Below are 23,696 nucleotides of genomic sequence, written 5' to 3' on the forward strand. Positions count from 1 at the left end.
TATCCTCACAATTATATTCCTTCTTAGAGAAAAATGGCATCTGTGAGGATTTCCAGTCAGGATTTAGACCATATCATAGTACTGAGACAGCTCTTCTTAGAGTTACAAATGACCTGCTCTTATCATCTGATCGTGTTTGTATCTCTCTATTAGTGCTATTGGATCTTAGCACTGCGTTCGACACTATTGACCACAACATTCTTTTGCATAGACTAGAACACTTTGCTGGCATTAATGGAAGTGCATTAGCAGGGTTTAAATCATACTTATATGACCGCCTTCAATTCGTAGCAGTGAATGAAGAGGTATCATATCGATCACAAGTGCAGTATGGAGTACCTTAAGGCTCAGTACTAGGGCCGTTACTCTTCACGCTTTACATGTTACCCTTGGGAAATATCATCAGGAAACACGGTGTTAGCTTTCACTGTTATGCTGATGATACTCAGCTCTATATTTCTTCGTGGCCCGGCGAAACATACCAATTTGAAAAACTAACAGGAATGCATAGTCAATATAATGTTGTTGATGACGAGTAATTTCTTACTGCTAAATTCTAAAAAAAAAACAGAGGTGTTAATTACCTAAAAGCTCTGCATGTAATAACCTAGAACACTGTCTAAGATTTGATGGCTGCTCTGTCAATTCTTCGTCATCAGTTAGGAACCTAGGTGTGCTATTTGATAGCAACCTTTCCTTAGAAAGCCACGTTTCTAGCGTTTGTAAAACTGCATTTTTCCATCTCAAAAATATATCTAAATTACGGCCTATGCTCTCAATGTCAAATGCACAAATGTTAATCCATGCGTTTATGACCTCAAGGTTAGATTATTGTTTTGCTTTTTTTAATGTTTTTTTTTGTTGTTGTTGTTTAGTATTAGTAATCAAGTTAGTGTTAGTTGAAGATGTAAGTGTTCTTACTAGAACCAGGAAGTATGATCATATTAGCCCGGTTCTGTCAACACTGCACTGGCTCCCTATCAAACATCATATAGATTTTAAAATCTTGCTTATTACTTATAAAGCCCTGCATGGTTTAGCACCTCAGTATTTGAATAAGCTTTTGTTACATTATAGTCCTCCACGTCCACTCCGTTCTCAATTCTCTTCTCATTTGATAATATCTAGAATATCAAAGTCAACTGCGGGCAGCAGATCCTTTTCCTCTTTAGCGCCCAAACTCTTGAACAATCTACCTAACATTGTTCGGGAAGCAGACACACTCTGTCAGTTTAAATCTAGATAAAAAACCCACCTCTTTAACCTGGCTTACACATAGCATACTAATACGCTTCTAATATCCAAATCCGTTAAAGGATTTTTAGGCTGCATTAATTAGTTAAAACGGAACCGGGAACACTTCCCATAACACCCAATGTACTTCATTAGAATCATTAGAAGAATGGCATCTACGCTAATATTAGTCTGTTTCTCTCTTATTCCGAGGTCACCGTAGCCACCAGATCCAGTCTGTATCCAAGTCAGAGGGTCACTGCAGTCACCCGGATCCAGTACGTATCCAGCCCAGATGGTGGATCAGCACCTAGAAAGGACCTCTACAGCCCTGAAAGACAGAGGAGACCAGGACAACTAGAGCCCCAGAGACAGATTCTCTGTAAAGACCTTGTCTCAGATGACCACCGGGACAAGACCAGAGGAAACAGATGATTCTTCTGCACAATCTGACTTTGCTGCAGTCTGGAACTGAACTGCTGGTTTCGTCTGGTTAGAGGAGAACTGGCCCCCCGACTGAGCCTGGTTTCTCCCAAGGTTTTTTCTCCATTCTGTCACTGATGGAGTTTTGGTTCCTTGCCGCTGTCGCCTCTGGCTTGCTTAGTTGGGGACACTTCATTTACAGTGATATCATTGACTTGATTGCAAATTATTGCACAGATACTATTTAAACTGAACTGAGCTGCATGATGACATCACTGAATTCAATGATGAACTGCCTTTAACTGTCATTTTGCATTATTGACACACTGTTTTCCTAATTAATGTTGTTCAGTTGCTTTGACGCAATCTTTTTTGTTTAAAGCGCTATATAAATAAAGGTGACTTGACTTGACTTATTGTGTATTGCTGTGCACCCAAAGTGCTTTACAATTATATGAGGGGGTCTCTCCTCAACAGTGTGCAGCATCCACCTGGATGATGTGACGGCAGCCACAGGACAACGGCACCTGTGTGCTCACCACACACCAGCTACAGGTGGAGAGGAGAGAGAGGTAGAGCCAATCCTGTGGATGGGGTTTATTAGGAGGCCATGATAGACAAGGGCCAGTGGAGGGAATTAAGGCCAGAACACCAGGGATACACCCCTACTCTTTACGAGAAGTGCCATGGGATTTTTAATGACCACAGAGAGTCAGGACCTCGGTTTAACATCTCATCCGAAGGACAGAGCTTTTTATATTATAGTGTCCCCGTCACTATACTGGTGTGCTATGACCCACACAGAGCACAGGGCGAGCACCCCTGCTGGTCTCACTAACACCAGGAGGTCTCCCATCCAGGTACTGACCAGCTCAACCCTGCTTAGCTTCAGTGAGCAACCAGTCTTGGGCTACAGGGTGATATGGCTGGCTGTTTTGGTCTTGCCTTTTCTATGTTCACATTTCCCTTTCCCTTTGTATTCTGGTATTTCCTATATTGTTTCATGTAATGCCTTTTTTACAGTGTATAAATATACCCATTTTCTTTTGTTTCCTTGAGTATTTTGTGTTCTGTGTTTTAATTTTGAAGTGACTTTTGGTTTATTCCAACACATTTACATTTATGCATTTAGCAGACACTTTTATCCAAAGTGACTTACAAAGACAAGTTCACATTTTTGTTATGAAGTATGAAGGTTTTCATTTTCCCCCTGCTTTTTATTTCTGGGTTCATGTTACTATCAAAATGTCAGTACACTGCATTTGTGTTCTTTACCACATCATGCCTCATAGTTGTATTTTAGAACAGAGATTGAGTATCTGATAAAAGTTTTAAAGTGGAAAAAGTAATGGAGAACAAAGTCAAACTCTGCCATTTAATGGACACAGAAGAACTCAGCACAAGTCAGTCATATGCTTGTTTGTAGATGTATAGTCTTGTCTTCATTCTTCGTCTTTAGTCTTGAAAGATGCAATAAATAAATAAATAAATACATTAATTAATTAAAAAAATAGATTTTTCTTTACATAATCGTCATCTGTTGTTACCTTCCCAGCTTCACGGCTCTTGGCTCTCAGCTTGTTGACTTGGGACTCGGCGATGTCAGCGTGCTCATGAGACTCCTCCAGCTCATGCTGCACCTTCCTGTACCTGGACAGGTGAGTGTTGGCCTGCTCCTCCTTATACAAGATATCAAACCCCTTTCAGAACATTGCACTCATGGCACTGAGTGTATTGAAAAGAAAATGTCAAAACGTCACACTCAAGACATTTGACATTAGACTTACAGCTTCTTCAGCTTGGCGTTTGTAGGCCTTCACCTTCAGCTGCAGCTTGTCTACCAGATCCTGCAGTCGAGTCACGTTCTTCTTGTCTTCCTCAGTCTTTGGGTGTAATAATCGTTTATGGTCTTGGTTAAACTATGTATATCATCATGAAAAGTGTTAAATATCTAATTTTTGTGTAGGTTTACCTGTTAGGTGAGCTCCTTCACTCTCCTTTCATATTTGCGCACTCCTTTCACAGCGTCTGCACCACGTCTCTGTTCAGCTTCAACTTCAGCCTCCAACTCATGCACTTCAGTAGAGAGTTATTGTTATCACCTGTCAAATCTCTACCATGGCCAGTTCATCTAAAGGTTACTCACACTAGGCGATGTGAACCTTGCCCGAGCACCCCCAAAGTCTGGTTCGTTTGACTAGTGTGATCACTCTGTACCATATCCGATCACGGTACACTGAACCATGTCCTGGCCTGCTTGAAGAGGTGAGCCAGAGCATGGTTCAGTTGGGTTCTGGCGCGGTACACATGTAGTGTGATCGCTAACTGCACCGGAGCACGGAACAGCTACTAATTGTGTGTGCACTACTATCATATTTTCTACAAAAAACAACAACATTTATTACTACTTGGAAAGTAGCCGTTTTCAGTTAATTTGAGTATTGAGTAATATAGGTTTATAATGGGTCTGGTTTTCACCTTATTGATAAACATTGTTTATACTTTGTGAGTATAGCTGCATATTCCTCCATAAATGTCACCTGGTATAATCGCACTCTGGCTAGTTATAAGGCAACCATTCCTAGTATGAGTACACCCTAATGCCGCGTTTCCACCAAAATTACCTGGAACAATTGTACCAGGAACTTTTTTCCCCAGGAACTATTTTCCCCCCAGACCTGTTGCTTTCTGCGTTTCCACTGCGGTCTAGTACCGTGAAGATTAGGCAAATAGTCTGGTGACGTAAGTCTGCACGCGTTTCTCAAAGTACGCAAATTTCGGACTTGCATCCTTGGTAATTTGGACTTTGCGCATTCAACTCAGGAGTGTGATCTCCTGCAGACAGGACAACGCAAATCCGCTAATTCTGCAAACAGCAGCGTACTTGATAACATCAGTCAGCTCGCCTTGGCTACTCCAATTTTCCTCACTGTATATTTACAATAAAACGAAATAGGATATCATATACCACTGCCTCCTTTCGTTTTCATTTAAACAAAATAATAGCCGCAGAAATTTACTTAGTTCAGGGAAATTTGTATATATACAGCCATTACAATGAAACAAAATATTATATCATTTGCCTCTTTTTATTTTCATTTTAACATATAGATAAGTTGAATATAGACCAAAGATTACCTGTTAGATTTACCCAAAACAAATTATATTTTATGTTTAACCACTAAAGAGACATCAGAGCCAGCGGCAAATGTCAGAAAGACTAGCCGAGTTGAGACTGCTCTAGGCGGATACATGATCACTGAGCTCCTGCTGATCGCGTGGAGCTGATCGTCTCCGAAATCGGCAAAACACATTTTTAAATAGGCGCTGTCTTTATAAATAAACCACAGATTTGAGTTTTAAACAACTACATTCTCACCTGAAAAACAGTAATATTTTGAAAATTATCCGAATAAATGGTGGTTGAAATCACAATGCTGCGTGAACTCAACCAATCAGCATGTTTAGCGCCCAAGTCCCGCCCCCGAGAGTTCCGGACCTTGGAAAAATTACTACCTCGCGAGTAAGGCTTTTCTGAGGGGCATTTTTTTACCCGGAACTTTATTTAGATCCTGGTTCCTGCGGTGGAAACACACCGAGTATCAGCCCAAAGTCCCTAGTTCCTGGGTAAAGTTCCAGTTGTGTAAACGCTGCTTATGTCTGTATTTAGTCTGTAATTTACCCTGGACTCCAGTTTCTGGAGCTGTTTCTTTCCACCCTTCATGGCCAGACTCTCAGCCTCATCCAGACGGTGCTGCAGGTCTTTGACAGTCACCTCCATGTTCTTCTTCATCCTCTCCAGGTGAGCACTGGTGTCCTGCTCCTTCTTCAGCTCCTCAGCCATCATGGCAGCCTGAAATATGAGACAATGGAAATGAGCTAACCAATATTGATAGAATAAGCTTCCATGAATGTTCTCTTTGTTACCACATGCAGCTAAACAAAGTCAAATTACTATTTAAATTAGAATAGAGCGACAGAATGCAAACACCCACATCAGTGATGGCCTTCTTGGCCTTCTCCTCTGCATTTCTTGCCTCCTGGACTGCATCATCCACCTCACCTTGAACCTGGAGCAGATCATTCTCAAGCTTCTTCTTGGTGTTAATAAGACTCGTATTCTGCAGGATTTAAGTAGGTAGTTTAGTGTATATTTAACTAAAACTTTATCATGTAACCTGATTTTGCTCTTCGTATTTAATAATCTTTTGTACTTGTGAGTGCAGCAGTCCCACACGTTCACTGGCATCCACCAGCTCCTGCTCCGCCACTTTGCGGCCTCTCTCTGTTTGCTCCAGTGCAGCTCTCAGCTCCTCAATCTCTGCTTGCATCAGGCTATTCCTGCGCTCCACCATGGCCACCTGCTCCTTCATGTCCTCCTGTCCCCTGACAGCTTCATCAAGGTGCAGTTGGGCATCCTGTGGCAATGTTCTTTCTTTGTTAGTGGCATGTCATGATTCAGTTAATTCATGTATCATATTCATATTATCAAACATTTAAACTCCTCATTCTACAGAGAGACACCTTGAGTTGTCCTTGGACGTTCCTGAGCTGTTTCTGGGCCTCAGCAGCCTGGCGGTTGGCATGACTCAGCTGGACCTCCATCTCATTCAGATCTCCTTCCATCTTCTTTTTGACTCTCAGGGCATCGTTTCTGCTCCTGATCTCAGAATCCAGAGTGCTCTGCATGGAATCCATCACTCTTTGGCTGTTCCTCTTGATCTGTTCTATCTCCTCATCCTTCTCAGCAAGCTTCCTGTCAATCTCGCTCTTCACCTGGTTCAGCTCCAGCTGCACACGAAGAATCTTGGACTCTTCATGCTCCAGGGTGCTCTGCAAGGAAAAAAGGAAAAAATTGACTTACATTTAAAACTTGTCAAAATGTACTATGTGCCTCCGGAGTAATGGCAGTACATTTGTGATTGTTTAAGAAGGAACTAATAACATTCATGTAAGGTTTTGAACCACTACATATACAATGTTTTAATATTATTCAAAGCACTGGTGTGATGTTAGTAGTGTAGCAAAGGAATGGCACCTCGGCTTCTTCTAGTGCAGTCTGGATCTCTGCTTTCTCGGACTCCACTATCTTCTTGGCTTTCTCTAACTCATGAATGCTCTTTCCAGTCTCTCCAAGCTGCTCAGAGAGGTCAGAAATCTCCTCTGAAAGTATTTAAAAATCAATTGTACGTCATTTTCTATTTTTAAATGAATCTGTTTTTTTAAATCCTTGCTGTTAAAATAAAGTCGAAAGTCGAAAGTCGAAAGTCGTGACATTTGTCAAGTATGGTAACCCATACTCGAAATTGGTGCTCTGCATTTAACCCATCCAAGTGCACACACACAGCAGTGAGAAGTGAACACACCGTGAACACACACCCGGAGCAGTGGGCAGCTATATATCCAGCGCCCGGGGAGCAACTGGGGGTTCAGTGCCTTGCTCAAGGGTACTTCAGCCATGGGTATTGAGGGTGGAAGAGAGCGCTGTTCATTCACTCCCTCCCACCTACAACTCCTGCCAGCACCGAGACTCGAACCTGCGCCATTTACGTTGCAGATTTTTGTTCTCCCTCTTCAGGGTCTCGAGGTGGTCAAGAGCTTCTTCATAGGAGTTCTTCATTTTGAAAAGCTCAGTGCTGAGAGAACGAGCTTCTTTCTGAGCAGCTTCTAGTTCAGCCTGGCTCTCCTCATACTTCTGCTTCCACTCTGCTAGAACCTGAAGAAGAAATGTAGTCATTGTTGATTAGCCAAGTCCATGTTTCAAGGTTTAGATTTGAAGATTATCCACATCTTTCTTACCTTATCAAAGTTTCTCTGCTTCTTGTCAAGGTTGGCAGCCAATGCATTTGCCCTCTCCCCATCAATCATGAGGTCCTCCACTTCACCCTGCAGCCTCTGTTTGGTCTTTTCCAGAGAGGCACACTTGGAGCTCACTGCCTCAATGGATTCTTCAGCATCCTGCAGACGCTGTGCCAGCTTTTTCCTGAAGAAAGTGGTATGAAATTATGAAAGCTTACTAATATTTTTGATATTAAATGTAGGGTACTGAAGACTTTTTTCTTTGCTGTATTTACTTGGCTTCCTCAAGCTCTTCAGTGCGTTGGATGGCATCAGTCTCATATTTGGCTCTCCACTGGGCCACCTCACTGTTGGCCTTAGACATTCCACGCTGGAGTTCAGTTTTGGCCTCCTGCTCCTCCTCATACTGCTCTCTGAGCAAATCACAGTCATGGCGGGCAGACTGAACTGCATGGGCCAGAGCATTCTTGGCCTACAGGGCGGCACATTTGGGGATTTTAAACACTCTACCATCTACAAAATGGCTTGGATTTTCAAAAAAAAAATAAAAAAATAAATAAACATAAATTGATTATCAAAACAAAATAATATGTGCAACTCTACCTTGACTTCTTCCTCAACATGTCTTTTGAGATCCTCAATTTGCTGAGTAAAAGCCTGTTTTCCTCTAGTTAACTGCGAAACAAGTGCTTCTTTCTCTTCCAGCTGACGGCTAAATTCACCTGAAACAGGTTACAGATATTAGCATGAAATATAATAATAGAATCTTTTTACTCAATTTTTTTTTTTTTTTTTACATGTGTAGCTTACTTTCTTACCATTTTCAGTCTGAAGTCTTGCTCGTTGTGCATTCATGTCGTTCAACTGGCGACTATTTTCATCACTTTTGGCCTTGATTTCACTCAGCTGGTCTTCAAGAGTGCGGCACATCTTCTCTAAATTACCCTAAAGAGATTAGAGATTATATGAATATGTTTGTAAAGATGATTTTGAACTTATTAATGATCATCTAGTGACATTACCTTTGCTTTAGCCACAGCCTCCATGTTGCTTGTCAAGTCATCAATCTCCATCTTGTATTCACTCTTCTCCTTCTCCAGCTTCTGCTTGACCCGCTGGAGGTTGTCGATCTGTTCTCCGAGTTCAGCCACAGTGTCTGCCTGCTTCTTTCGGAGAGCTGCAGCTGTAGCTTCATGCTGCAAGGTAGACTCTTCCAGATCACGACGCATCTTCTGGAATTCGGCTTCACGCTTCTTGTTCATCTCAATCTGAGCAGCAGTGGCACCACCAGCTTCCTCAAGCCTCTCGCTGATCTCTTCAAGTTCCCTGGAGAGATCAGCTCTCTGCTTCTCCACTTTGGCACGAGCAGATCGCTCTGCCTCAATTTCCTCTTCCAGCTCCTCAATACGGGCCTAAATGAAAAAAAGACCTCTTTACTGATATTTGTAATGTGGATTTTTCCAGCTATGCATCCACTTCACCATTTCACATCAGAAAGATTAGGGTTAGTGCAGTGTTATAGTCGAGTCACCAACTGTCGAGTCCGAGTCGAGTCTCGAGTCCCAGTGTTCGAGTCCGAGTCCAAGTCCGAGTCACCAAAGAAGAGTCCGAGTCGAGTCCAAGTCGAGTCACCATTACCAGAGTTCCGAGTCCGAGTCGAGTCTCGAGTCCGTATTCGAGTCTGAGTCGAGTCTCGAGCTCCCAGTGCTTACATGTCTCCACTCTGGGACCTTCAAAGAACTGATTAAATGTATTGAGTTGGTAGGCATTGAAGTCCATTATATGAAGAAAACATCCTGAAATGTTTTCCTTAAAAAACATAATTTATTTTCCACTGAAGAAAAAATGCCATGGATATCCTGGATGGCATTGGGAGGAGTAAATGATTAGGAAATTTTTATTTTTGTGTGAACTAATCCTTTAACACTGTATTACAGAAATACACTCAGCGAAAAAAAGAAACGTGCATTTTTACAGGACACTGTTTTTAAAGAGGTTATTTTAAAGATAATCAATACGATATGCCGAGAGAGAGAGAGAGAGAGAGAGAGAGTGTGTGTGTGTGTGTGTGTGAGAGAGAGAGAGAGAAAGCGCGTTTGTGTGTGAGTGACCGAGTGATTTAGCGTGAGTGCGTTTGTGTGTTCAAGTGAATGTGTGTGTGTGTGTGTGTGACGGCACACGACTGGTCAGAAAGCAACGTGTAACGTTAGTCTGACATGTTTCTTGTTCACGACACCACAGGATTTTAGGAGTCAAAATTGCGTCATCCATCTGACACAGTGACTATCGCAACAGGCAAAAAAAATCATGTAATCTGATCTGACATGCAGGAGCGTAAAGTGAGTGATGTCAGTGAGTGTGTTGTCAAGCAAAGAGAGCGAGCCGATAGCAGTGTCTGTGAGGGGAAAAAATAGATCCCGGCCGGTCTTGGGCACGAAACAGGAAAAGTGTAACACCTTATATAATTTTTTTAACATATTTAGTCAAAAACAACGTGATGAATGCTCAAGTCCGATTTTATATATCCTCAAGTCCGAGTCCAAGTACGAGTCATGCTTCTCAGTCCGCGAGTCCAAGTCGAGTCACGAGTCCAGAGAATGGAGTCTCGAGTCGGACTCGAGTCCAAAGAATAGTGACTCGAGTCGGACTCGCTGAAGTTCTTTGATCTTCTTCTGAAGCTGTGCTCCCAAAGACTGTTCATCCTCAATCTTGCTGAGAAACTGACTTATCTCAAAGTCCTTCCTGTTTTTAAAGTATTGTTTTGTAAAATGTGCCAAATACTTATTTTGTGTAATTGTGTTAAGTTCAAAATCTGATGGCCACTCACTTTTTGATCTTCTCATCTGATTGCTGTTTTTCATTCTCCAGGTCCATTATGGACTCCTGGGCCAGTTTCAGATCACCCTCAAGCTTCCTCTTGACCCTCTCAAGGTCCATACGGAGCTTCTTCTCTTGCTCCAATGAGCCCTCAAGCTATTGTTACACAAACTGGAGCATTAAAATCTGGTATAGTGCAATACATTTGATTTCTTATTGATTCATGGTCTTATTCTTATGCCAAACATCTTACATCGTCCACTTGTTGCTCAAGCTTTGTCTTAGCTTTAGTCAGAGTGTTGACTTTGTCTTCCTCTGCCTGAAGGTCATCAAGAGTCTGCTGGTGTGCCTCTTGGAGGGCTTTCTTCTCTTTGGTCAGCTTAGCAATGCTCTCATCCTGAGAGGCCATCTCCTCCGTCAGGTTTTTCACCTAAATGGAAACAATGATTACTGCTTTCATTATCAAGAGCCTGAATCACAATCTGCAATATATACATGTATAAAATACTGACTTTATTCTCTGTTGCATGTTTCTCCTTCTCCACTTTTGCCAAGGTGAGCTCCAGGTCATCGATGTCTTTCTTCAGCTCGGAGCATTCATCCTCCAGTTTCCTCTTCTTGGCAGTCAGTTCAGCATTGATTTCCTCCTCATCCTCCAGTCTCTCGTTTGTCTCTTTGAGTTTGCCCTCGAGCTGGATCTTGCTTTTGATGAGCCCTTCACATCTCTCCTCAGCATCACAGAGGTTTTCAGATTCCTGTTCATTGACATGGATATAGTTAATGACTTATGTTCATTGTGGTGGGATCTATATTGGGATAAATAAGAGATGAAATACTCACAGAAGTTACTTGCTGTAGAAGATCATTTTTCTCCTGAACAAGTGACACCATTTTATCCTCAAGCTCCTTCTTTTTAGCTAATGCCTTTGTTAAATCTTCTTTCATTTTCTCAAAGTTCTCCTTCATTGATGCCATTTCTTTTTCACTCTCTGCACTCTTCAGAAGAGGCTTGATCTTGAAGTACACCTTCATCCATGGCCAATGTTTCACATTCATGAATGAGCGGATGTTGTATTGGATGGAAAAAATTGCCTCCCTGTGTAAATTGTAATCAGTAAATCAGCCTTTATCATGCTGTGCTACTAGACAGTTGTGTTCCAAACATAATTGTATGCTGTACCTCCTCTCCATCATTTTGACAAACTCCTTCCTCATGACATATCCTCGGGCCAAAGCCTGAGTCATGGTAACCAGATTTACTAGTTTCTCATCTCTCATCTCCTCAAGAGCACCCAACAGACCAGCTTTGAAGAACACCTACAAGAACATTTGGAATATATTAGAGATGAGGCGTTGAAGAAGCCATTAAGTCCTTTTCAGCGTAGATGTGGCCTGGGATACACTATATGGCCCTAATACTAATTGAGTTCGGCTGTTCCAGTAATTTCATTCGGAAAAAATCTATTATGTTCAATACTATTGTATAGAATGACATTTGACAGAATTCTGTCCTTTCTTTTTTGATGTAACAGTTTGAGGAGGCATGACAGTGTCCAGTACACAAAGTGGGGTCCATATAGGATTTTTTTGTGTAATCTGGTGTGGAATAACTTGACTGGCACAAAGCCTAGACTTGAACGCCTTCCTTCCTAAGAATATTGCAGGACAATTGCAGGGACTGAATTCTCTACAATGTCATTGTATTGTAGCAGTCAAAAATGAGAAGGAAAGAGTTGAAATAGTTTTGTCCACGTGGTGTATTTGCTGAACAGCTCACCTTGGTGTGTCCAAATTTGTATTGGGTGTGGTCAACATCAATAGAGCCCAACAGTTTCTCTGTAGCCTTTTTGTTGTCAATGAACTGTCCCTCAGGGATGACGCTAGCGTTTAATATTTTGTATCTAGAGGACATTTAGGGGAGAGTAGTATTCTTGTGAAATAAGGAAGTGAAGATTAGATGATACATCATCTCTAAGTAAGAAGTTGCAAAAAGATATCTTTACCTCTGCTTGAAGTCACCGTAGTGGATTCTGCTGGGGAAACCCTTCCTGCAGATTCTGATGCCCTCCAGCACACCATTACACCTGAGCTGGTGGATAACCAGGAAGTTCTCCATCAGACCTGGAATGCAAATGTTCTTAAGGTTCCAGATATTTTTTCTGTGATGCATTTGAGTCTTCAATGATCAAGATTACCTGGAGTCTTGGATTCATTAGGAATCAAGCAGCGCACAAAGTGAGGGTGAGTGCTCCTCAGGTTAGTCATCAGCTTAGCCAAGTTCTCCTGTGGAAATACTTGTAATTAATCTAATCTGTAATGGTGAAACAATTCACAAACTTCAATAAGCGAGAGAATATGTTTACCCTAAAAAGTGCAGACACCGTCTGGAAGGAACCACCCTTCTTCTTGCCTGCTTTCTTTCCACCTCCCTCTGTTTTATATCAATGACAGAAGGTTTTTTTGTTTTTTTGTTTTGTTAATCTTGTGTTGCTTTCGATTAACCCCTTCAATAAATCTCTATTTACATCTTGTTGAATCTTGCATAGACATACTTCTTATTTTGAAACTACAAAATCTGTGATCACATAGTTTGTTGCGTTCTGATGATCTCATTCTTTTTTTTAAAGTTTTTGTTTAAGAAGGTGTCTTGTATATAATTCAAACACAAAAGAATTGAGGAAATGCAGATGTTTGTACCTTCTGGCACAGCGACATACAGCAAGGCCAGCACTTTGAGTGCTGACTTTTGGTAAAGTTGCACAACAGAGTCGTTCAGTGGATCCTTGTTCTTTTCCAACCAGCCAGCAATGTTGTAGTCCACAGTGCCGGCGTAGTGCATCAGAGAGAAGTGGGCCTCTGGCTTCCCTTTGGCAGGCTTGGGCTTCTGGAAAGCTGCACTTTTTCCCAGATGCTGGTCATGCAGCTTGTTTTTGAAGCTTGTGTCTGTAGCCTTTGGGAACATGCACTCCTCCTCAAGGATGGAGAAGATGCCCATTGGCTGTTGAAGAAATATTCACACTGAAGCACAGGCACAGTGAGATTGTTATTTTAATTTACTGAATATCCTCTTACCTTCTCAATGAGCTCAATGCAGGCAGCCAAGTCCATACCAAAGTCAATGAACGCCCATTCAATGCCTTCTTTCTTGTACTCCTCTTGCTCCAGAACAAACATGGTGTGGTTGAAGAACTGTTGCAGTTTCTCATTTGTGAAGTTAATGCAAAGCTGCTCCAAGCTGTTGTACTGATAATAAAGAAGCAATTATTGCAACTGACTGTTATCTTTTATGTCTTGATTCTTTCAGAGACATTAATAACTAATACTCACATCAAAGATCTCAAATCCAGCGATGTCCAGCACACCGATGTAGAACTCTCTAGGATTCGTCGTGTTCAACATCTCATTGATACGGACGACCATCCACAAGAACATTTTCTCATAGATAGACTTGCAGAGTGCAGAGACTGCATTGTTCACCTGAGAAATTCAAAGGTCATTGTAGAATAGATTATATTATTACCCTTACTTCTCACGATGACTATGTCTGAGACATTTCTCACTGTATCCACAAGTTTAATGTGTTGATGAAGTCATCACCTGTGGTACTGTCTGGCCTTTGGTCACCATCTCATTCCCGACCTTCACTCTGGGGTAACACAGAGCTTTCAGCATGTCAGCGGAGTTGATGCCAATGAGGTAGGCGATTTTATCAGCCGCTAAGGAAGCAGAGTTTTATGCAGTATTGTTGATAATTAAGTGACTGTTTATATGTTCATTTGTGCTAAAATTTGATCTTACCCTCATTGCCATCAGGTTCGGCCTGCTCCTCTCTCTGCTTCTGTTTGAACTTCATGGCCCCATGATGCATCACAGCACCTGTCAGCTTGTAGATGCTGATTTTCTCATCAGCAGTGAAGCCCAGAATGTCAATGGCAGTCTGTTTTTACACAGACCAAATAAATCATATGGTTTATTGGAGTATTTTATACTGTGTCATGCAGTGTTCAGTTCAAACTTGTGTTTTTCTGATGTTTGTTTGCTCAGAAATGTTACATAAAATAATATTGCAGTTGTCCACATACATCTGTGGCAATGAACTCCTCCACATCATCGATGCTCTTGACAGTGATTTCACCCTGGCTGATCATTGGATAGTCGTAAGGGTTGGTGGTGATGAGCAGGGCCTCTGTAAAGAATTGATGTGCAGTATGTTGCCAGTGCTCTTAAACATAGAAATAAGTGAAAACACAATCCTGTAGATTTCTCACCGAGCAGCTCTGGCTTGTGTCCAGTCATGAGCTGGTAGAAGATGTGGTAACTCCTCTCAGCAGACAGCTGGAATGTTACCCTTGACTTTTCTAGCAGATCTTTCCAAGAAAAAGAGAGGAAAAAATACATTGTTTTTAACTGATTAACCCACATCTTAGCCTCCAAATATTTTTTTTTTGGCTTAAAACAGTGTTGACTCACAAGTTTCAATATCTGCTTTGGCCAGTTTACCAGTAGTCCCAAAGTGAATCCTGATGAATTTACCCTAGATTGAAATCATTGATAAAAGCTCAACTGTTTGCCTGCTTTGAAATTGTGATTGAAAATGTATGATGTTATTAATGATGATTCATAGGTGCAACTTACAAACCGAGAGGAGTTATCATTCCTTATAGTCTTGGCATTACCATAAGCCTCCAGCAGAGGGTTGGCTGCAATGATCTGGTCCTCCAGTGATCCCTAGATGTAATTGTAGCACAGTGGGTAGTCATGAGGTGAATCACAAACACTGTCAGCAATAACATTGTGTAGAATAGATATTCACTAACCTGCATTTTTCCAGGGACAGCCTCTGTCTTCTTTGGACCAGACATCGCAACAGTTGCAAAGTACTGAATGACACGTTTTGTGTTCACAGTCTTTCCTGCACCAGATTCTCCACTGGAGATTTATATGAGATCATCATTTAGTCATAAATCTTTTACTGATTTACAATTATAATTGAAAAGCTTTAGGTTGTGTCAGCAGAAGAATATTTACTCACGTAATCAGGATAGACTGGTTCTCACGATCTGAAATTAAACCGTGAAATGTTAACAGGATTTCTAAAATAGGTAGCACTCTATATTAACTTGAAGCTCTATATTAAGGTTTTTTTTTTTTTCCATTGGTATTAGTTTAATAGGCTTAACATTTATTTCTAGATTTAAGTGCAGATAGAAGAAGGTAACTTTTTATACAATAATGCAAAATATTGGTTGATATGCACTCACTAATTGAACATTAATTTGAACTGTACCACTCAGTTTCCTCAGCTTAAAAACTTCATTTAGGCTTCATTTATTAAGATGTTGTTAACCAAGGATAAAAAACATCAGTTGTCTTTTTATATATACATACGATTTGGATTTAGCTTTTCTATGAACTCTGCCAAAACAGCAATTTATAGACAATGAATTATCTACTATTACTTCACACTAGATATTATAAAGTGTATTTTTTCATTGACTGCTGGAATCCACTTACCAGTGAGCATGAACTGGTAGGCGTTGTCAGAGATGGAGAAGATGTGAGGAGGGGCTTCAATCCTCTTTTTGCCTCTGTATCCAGCCACAACAATGGCGTCGTACACTGGGAGCCATTTGTATGGATTGACAGTGGCGCAGAACAAGCCAGAGTAGGTCTGAAATGGAGATCGTCCAGTTTTACAATGTTGCTGCCCTACTCCAGGAATAAATTATGATTTACTTACATAGATCATCCATGCTGCGTAACGCTCTTTGAGGTTAAACAGCACAGAAGGCTCATTGAGGTGGGTCATCATGGCCATGTCCTCCATTTTGTCAAACTTGGGAGGATTCATTTGGAAGATTTCATCTTCTTTTACTGTGACAGTCTGTAATGAACATTGTTTAGACTTTTGTACACACATTTCTACACTATTTAAGTAAAACACTTTAACCTCTGAAGACTCAAGCACAGTAATATATTAAATAGTTTTTTTTCATCTATGATACTTACTTTCCCACAGTGAGTTTTGACAGTAGCTTTGCCACCCTCTCTACTAACAAGAGTACTTTTTAAGTACATCTCAGCTGCATCTGTCACGAAGAATGCTGTTTTGGCATCAAAGGGGGCGGTCTGAGCCTCGATTCGCTCTTTTTCTGGCTTCCGGAGGTAAATGGCCGCCGGGCCGAAACACTCCATTTCACCATCTCCCATGATTGTACTTCACTGTGGAGTACAACTGACATCACCATGCTGATATACTTAATTAGATTCACTTTTTGATTGTCATTGTCTAACTTGCAACTCTAACTCTCCTAATACATTCCAATCAGTGAAACCTCCAAACAGATCATATTGTCACCATCGGTTGGGCAGTTCTTTACCTTGTATTATGCTCAGATAGAAATTGCAGCTGTCAAGTTCAGGATTCTGAAAAAGAAAAATGAAAAGAAAGATAAATGACTATATACTTAATAATAAAGTATATATATAATGATAGATAGATAGATAGATAGATAGATAGATAGATAGATAGATAGATAGATAGATAGATAGATAGATAGATAGATAGATAGATAGATAGATAGATAGATAGATAGATAGATAGATAGATAGATAGATGGTGTGACTCACCGAGTTTTGATGGGTAACTGTGCTGCAATCAGAGGCTGTCATTTATATAGTATCTTTACTGAAGACTCAGCTGAACTGTCCGGCTGGATTTGGTCATGTTATTCTACATGGTTTATGATGATGCATCTCAGTCCTGGTGGAAAATAGCAACATGTTGTCCTTCATTTGCCCTTCATTTGTTTTTTGGTTTGCTGGAGCATGTCATATTTTAATTATTCTCATGGTTTACATCAACTGAACACCCTTTCTGTACTTAAATTCATTTACATTTAGTCATTTAGCAGAAGATTTTATCCAAAGTGACTTACAAATGAGGACAATAAAAGCAGTCAAAACTACTTTCAAAAATCAGTCAAAAATTCATTATGTTGATATGTTTTAATTTTAAAGCAATAACATATTAATCATAGATGTTTGGACAATACACTTATATGGTATAGAAGTTTTACAGTCCATGTTTTCTTATGTTGTGTCTCTTCTTTTTAGTGTAGTCTTTCTTGCTGAGTCCATGTGTTTGTTTACAATATTTCATTTGATTTCACTGAGGTCTTATTTCAATGTTGCTTCTTATTTTAATCTTGGCAAAGAGGAGGAACTTGGTTCAGATGTGAAGAAGCAGTCAGCTGTCACTGCTCTTTCATTTTAGAGGTGACAGCAAGACGGAAACAATGTGATGACTATAAGTTTGTACTTTTGATAAAAGGTAATATACAACTTATGTTTGGGCAACTATCTGTCACATAACGATTGATATTTCTAAATTACATTCCTGTGTTCAGCAAGTTCCAACATTTGTTTTTGGACATTTAGCATCTATATTATTTCCTCTTCAATTGCAAATTCAGTCAAGTTACAGTGTTCGCATATAATGTCAACTTTTGGACACATAATAAATAAACTTGACCTTGACCTTGACATATTTAATTTTTTTACAAAATCACAAAGAGCTTACTGTGTGTAAAATCTAGTTCAATCACAGGAATGTGAGCAAAGATTTTCCTCTTGACCAATTTGTGAAATTTGCCAAGCAGGACATTAAAAACCTAGATGAATTACCACATATGGACTGTAACAGTCCTTCCAAATGATAAAATAAAAATAAAAATCCTCTCTGGCAGATTTTTATTGGGCAATTAAACCTCAGTGATCACTGCACATACGAATCTTATTTCATGGTCATATAATGACTCTCAAAGTTATAAACAGCATGTTCTTATATGGACAAATCATAAATATAGCACAGTGAGACCTCATGTTTGAATTATGAAGTTTAGGTTACTCATCGAGACCACAGTGAAGACTTATCTGACCTATCTTGACATTACTGTAAGATTTCTCAGGTAAGTACACTGCTTTTTCAGTTTACTGTAACCTTGAAATAAATTAATAAATATAAAGTATTAAACAATGTTTATGACTTGCTCTAGACTCTCTAGATTTATGTTTATATGTTAAAATTTATTAGCTGCTGGAGTATACTACTGTTGTAGATTGTTATTAACTGACTTTGTGTTGCAGTCATAAGCCTGAGAATTTTGCTCGATTTAAATGTAAATTTACAGACAACAGTCAACATGTGTAGTACTTATTTGTATTTTGATAATGTGCTTCTGAGCATGGTGAGTTACATTTCCAGATGCATTTCTACATGAATATTGTATGGTTTGTAATCACACCACATCTGTCTTAAGTGCATGAAGTCAAATATGAAGCGTCAAACCACAAAATCATTTACTTGTCTTGATGTAATTTTTGGATTGTTGATCCAGGATGTAGGGAAGTATTTTTAGACTACAATTGTGAAAGACTGTCTTCATGCAAGTAAAATAGTCAAGTCAGAATACAATCAACTAAAAAATGTTTTGGTAGGCTATGAAAGTTGCAGATCAGACAGTAGTCTGGAGGGATTTCAGAGAATAGTGCCAAAACATCCAGTCAGCATTCGTTCTGTTGCTGTGGTTGAAAATGCCTTGATAATGACTGATCCAAGGTGAAGGGATGAGTGGAAAGTGGCAGTAAATTATTTGATTTGTTAGTGCAGTGTAGTTCACTCAGGTGTGGGAGAGCACAGCAGGAGAGCAAAGCAGGTTCAGTCCCATCAGCTCAGAGCAGGAGACTGATACTACAGAGGACACTGACTCACTAAAACTGGACAGTGGATTTCTGAGAGTAGCGATATGGTTCAGTTGCACAATGTGCAGCCAATATCTTTGCAGGTATCTTTGGGGGACTTTAAGTGTTGTTGCCAAACTTTGCTGACTTCATGCTTATAATTCAGGCTGTTGTTTGGTTTTTTGTTAATTGTTGGGTGGGGGGGGGGGGGTGGTTTGTTTTGTTTGTTTAAAGATATATTTTTCATGCTATATTTAACAACCATCCAAACACCAAAAAAAATAAAAAAAAATAACATGCTCTCCAACTCATACACCTTCACTAGAGAGTTATTGACACCTGTCATATCTCTGCCATGATTAGTTCATCTAAGTCTGTATTTAGGCTCACCCTTCACCCTCCAAGAATGTTCTCTTTGTTCCAACATACAGCTAAACAAAGTCAAATTATAATAGAGAGACAGAATGTTCAGAAATAGCACTTACAGTAGGTAGACAACCAAAATTAGTAATACTGCTGCACGTACCACCGCCGCAGGGCCGCGGTGTTAACTGCAAGTCAGTAGCGAGTTAAAATCATTCGCTATACTACCGCCAGGTGGCGCAAAGGGACGGATTGCGAACTGAATGTAATTGTAAAATGAAAGGAAGACGTTAAATAACAATAACATTATAATATACATTATAACATCCTTAAAAGCCATTAAAAAAATAGGATAGTCTTAGGCTACAGTCTACTCATCAAAAATTTGAAGAAAGACCTTTACACAAGGGTTCTTATGCATGCTATTGTTATTTAAACAGTCATTACATACATACACATATATATATATATATATATATATATATATATATATATATATATATATACATATATACGGATTCTTGGTTTTGCCCCAAAAAAATAAAAAATAAATAAATATATATATATATATATATATAGATATATCTATATATATATATATATATATATATATATATATATATATATATATATAATAATTTTCAGGTTCTATTTTTTAGAGCGAAATAAGAACGGTCCAGCATTTACAAATAATTCTTATTCACTCTGTTATTATTCTTGACTTTTCAAATTGCTAACACTTTGCATTTTTGAATTATACCTTTACTGTGTGACCAAAAATTTTGAATTGTGACTTTGATCGCGCTGGTGCCTCACGCGCACATATTCATTGGAAATAGCAGTCGTTCACCGAGCCATGCGGTGCGAGCAGCGGTCCACTTTGGCAGATTTTTGCTCATTATGATTTTTTTTTCCGTCGATACTGAAACACGTGTGAAATCCAAATCCTATTTTACCTCATGAATAAGAGTTTAGCTTCAAATGGGCAACATGTTTGGATTTGTCCGGAATGAGAGAGATAAGCCCAACCTTACCTTGTATATTTGTAATTCTTGTTCTGTTCTGATAAATTTGTTGAATTTAAAGGATTTGTTGTAAAGTGAAGGGAACTAAAAATATCCTGTTGTTACATTAGCCTATAGCATTATAAGGCCTGCCATTATTATTTCTGAATGTAATAAAATGCAACTCTCACAAACTTAATTTATTTTTTAGCGTGTTTTATTGTGTTTTTATCCAGCTTTATTTTTCCATTGCATCTAAAAATGACTTTGTGCATCACATTAACTCCGCGCGCTCAATCTGCCTCTCGCGTTGTTCAGCTGTGGATGATTTCAAAATGTTTGATATAAAGGTTGCTGTCGCATTTTATACAGGAACTGTTCATTTTTAAAAATTGAAAAAAGAAAAAGAAAAAGAAAAGTAAATAAAAATATATTGTTAGTTTTATGCTAACATACAATCAAGGTCTTCAGATACAATATAAGACACAAGTTCATTTAGGCTATTTAACATGCACTGTGACATTTTACCGTTTCAACTTATAAACTCCTTGAGATTTTAAAGTCAGTTTAATAGTATTGAAATTCAAGTTGAATCTAGTATAAAAAAGGTTTTAATTGCTTAAATTATTTCTATGAATTAATAAGTTAGCATGACTTTTTCATCATAGCATTTTTTACTGCTGTATTCGTTTTCTGAAACCAAGCACCCACTTTTTTCTTTTTTTAAATCTATTAATCGCTCGCATATCTCCTACAACCTACAAAAAAGGGTTAATAGGGGTTCTTTCTTTTATTATTTATTTATAATGTTTATTCTTGAAGAAAATAAGTATTTATTCTTTAATAAAATAAGGGACAGAATAAGGGACCAAATATTTGTAATGTACAATAATATAGGCCTATATCTGCCTGCAGTTAAAAAGTTATATTTGTTTTGATTCACCCATTTATGTAGGATACAATTATTCTAAAAATAAAAATAAATAATGTCATAAAAAAACGCCATCGGCCTGAATAAATTTTACCATTATAGAATTGGGGTAGTAATTTAGGAGGTGAAAATACAGTGAAATTACAAATGGCATGCGATTTTAAAGTATGACAACTGAAGGTCTATGAAACATTTCTATGATGCATTTTTTAAACAATGGTACTTAAAGTTTTCAACTTAAATATTACTATTTCAACCATACAGCCTGTAAATAAATAAAATGCATACTTTTCAATGAAAGAACACTGAGATTGTAGGTTGCTTCATCTGTTTGGATTTTTACTTCAATATAATGAGATCCAAGTTTAAGAATAGCCTACACTAGTTTTTTTTTTTTTTTTTTTTAATCTCTATTTAACAGCATTAGCTCAATGAAATACGTCTTCCTTCAGGTAGACTGAATGTTTTCCTGCATTGCTAAATGTTGGGCTCATGATCAATGAGTTGTATTCGCTCAAACTGATTTTGTGAAATCAAACCGCTGACGGTGAAGCTGGGTCAGTGAGCACGAGACTCTTGCTGTGAAGCGGGAGCAGCTGACGGAGGATTCCGCTTGGTCTTAAAGCCTTCCTCAAACGCCTACGTTCACAAATAACAATGATTTTCGCAAAAATAATGATTAATTATAAATTGAAAATTTGTTATTATTTTGGTCTAGTGAAAATAATAATATGGGCTGCGAGAAAATAATGAATAAAAAGAGTAGGGCTGCTGTGAGTGCAGGCATGTTCCAACCCAGTAACATGACAACACACCGCTCACAGCCAAAAAACAGACCGAGTTCAGTTCAGCTGGAGGGGGCTGGGGGGTAGTTCTGTATAGCCTGTGGGGGTCGAGATAAAGGTGTGACAGTGCCTTATGAAGGTATCAAACTCGCAGAACAGGTTTTAGGACAACTTTAAAGAAAGGTTTGATCCACTTCAAATGTTGACTACTGTATAGCGCAATAAAGTTTATTAGTTATTATAACTTAATTTCAGAGGAAGTGCCTTAACTAAAAAAAAAAAAAAAAATAATAATAATAAATAAATAAATAACTAAAATAAAAAGATGCAAACTGTTGCATTAGGGCTGGGCGATAGGCCTTATGGCCTAAAAAAAATCCCCGATTTTTTTCACAAAAAAAATCTTAATATTTTAATACAATTCTTTATCATTTACCAGTCAAATTTATAACTGAGACAAGATGATTAATAAAAAGCAGTAACGTTATTACCTTAATACTGGAAAGACCTTTATTTTATTTATTTATTTATTTTTTAATACTAGCCCATCATGCAATCATACAATTAATAATCAATCTGCTCCGCGCTCACTGATACCAGAAACACTGCTCCGTACTCGCAACGTGGATAAAGTTGAAATGTTATTTTCATAATGTAGCCTATAAAAATAAAATAAAAATAAATAAATAAATAAAATTACAGGACAGTTTCAAATGGGATTAGGCTATTGTGTGCAAACTTTTTTTCCTACCAAACGCCAGACTAATAACATTGTCAGCATTAAAAGGTGTAATTGCTGCTTTCTGCTGTGCGAATTTTGTTTACGATGAAAATAACAGTACATTTTCAGTTATTTTATCTACAGATCAATGCATTTCTTACAGATTTCTGCTCATTCAAAATCAGATACAGATGAAGTACTGTAAAACTACATTTGTTTGAATGCATTATTGCGACAGCGATTATGTGTGAATGTGCTGTATCTGTTTAAATCATGCTTTAACCCGAAAATATTCAGTAAAAGGGAACTCTAATAAGTTAATTGGGAATTTGCCTGTAACACTCGACTATTGCCGTCATTATAGTCTTCTGATCGGAGAGATTATGTGTATCAAGCTATAGCTAAATATGTTTATCATGTGAATTCTTGCTAAATATGCAGTTATATTACGGGCTGTTGGCATGAATTGTACTCGTGATGGAGCGGTGCTGGAGCGAGTGAAAACCACGACGCTCTGACTTTTAAAAAATCCTCTCCTAGCTCCTGTCAGAATAACACCGCACTGCTCATACTCTGCTCGGCAGCGTGTCCCAAACATGCGGGGGAGGGTTGAGCCCAGTCACAACTATGAGCCCTGAGTGAAGCGTTGGCCGTTTTATTTTGTTGCGTCCATACAATATTTTTTTAGAGTATGAAATATAAATTTTCACATAATGTAGCCTATTCATAAACAATAGGCCTATATTAAACCATCTCTTTAAGTTTTTCTAAATCCCAAATAGAGTCCAGACATCAGTAAAGTATCCGTCTATGAACATGTTTTATAGGTGACAAAAAAACACCATAGTTTTGGGAGACATTATATTTTGTAGACTTTA

The 23,696-nt window shown here is 38.8% G+C and overlaps 1 pseudogene across 1 annotated transcript; it reads right to left on the reverse strand.

The window, feature by feature from the left end:
- Positions 1-3,017: 3,017 nt before the first annotated feature.
- LOC109070817 lies at positions 3,018-16,768 on the reverse strand (annotated as a pseudogene). Its single transcript, XR_006153064.1, has 40 exons — positions 16,653-16,768; positions 16,282-16,494; positions 16,013-16,156; positions 15,787-15,943; positions 15,305-15,332; positions 15,090-15,201; positions 14,908-15,000; positions 14,743-14,806; positions 14,541-14,639; positions 14,355-14,458; positions 14,071-14,209; positions 13,870-13,988; positions 13,600-13,749; positions 13,345-13,515; positions 12,970-13,270; positions 12,636-12,703; positions 12,468-12,555; positions 12,276-12,393; positions 12,050-12,173; positions 11,453-11,589; positions 11,113-11,368; positions 10,785-11,027; positions 10,526-10,702; positions 10,283-10,428; positions 10,104-10,197; positions 8,478-8,867; positions 8,274-8,400; positions 8,059-8,177; positions 7,731-7,927; positions 7,456-7,639; positions 7,207-7,372; positions 6,695-6,819; positions 6,181-6,489; positions 5,871-6,074; positions 5,652-5,777; positions 5,339-5,509; positions 3,629-3,733; positions 3,444-3,539; positions 3,204-3,335; positions 3,018-3,116 (listed from the first exon to the last, which is right to left on the reverse strand). The product of XR_006153064.1 is annotated as a myosin heavy chain, fast skeletal muscle-like (transcript).
- Between the last annotated feature and the right edge of the window lie 6,928 nt (positions 16,769-23,696).

This window comes from Cyprinus carpio, chromosome A21 (genome assembly GCF_018340385.1).
Source record: "Cyprinus carpio isolate SPL01 chromosome A21, ASM1834038v1, whole genome shotgun sequence".
Lineage (NCBI taxonomy): Eukaryota > Metazoa > Chordata > Actinopteri > Cypriniformes > Cyprinidae > Cyprinus > Cyprinus carpio.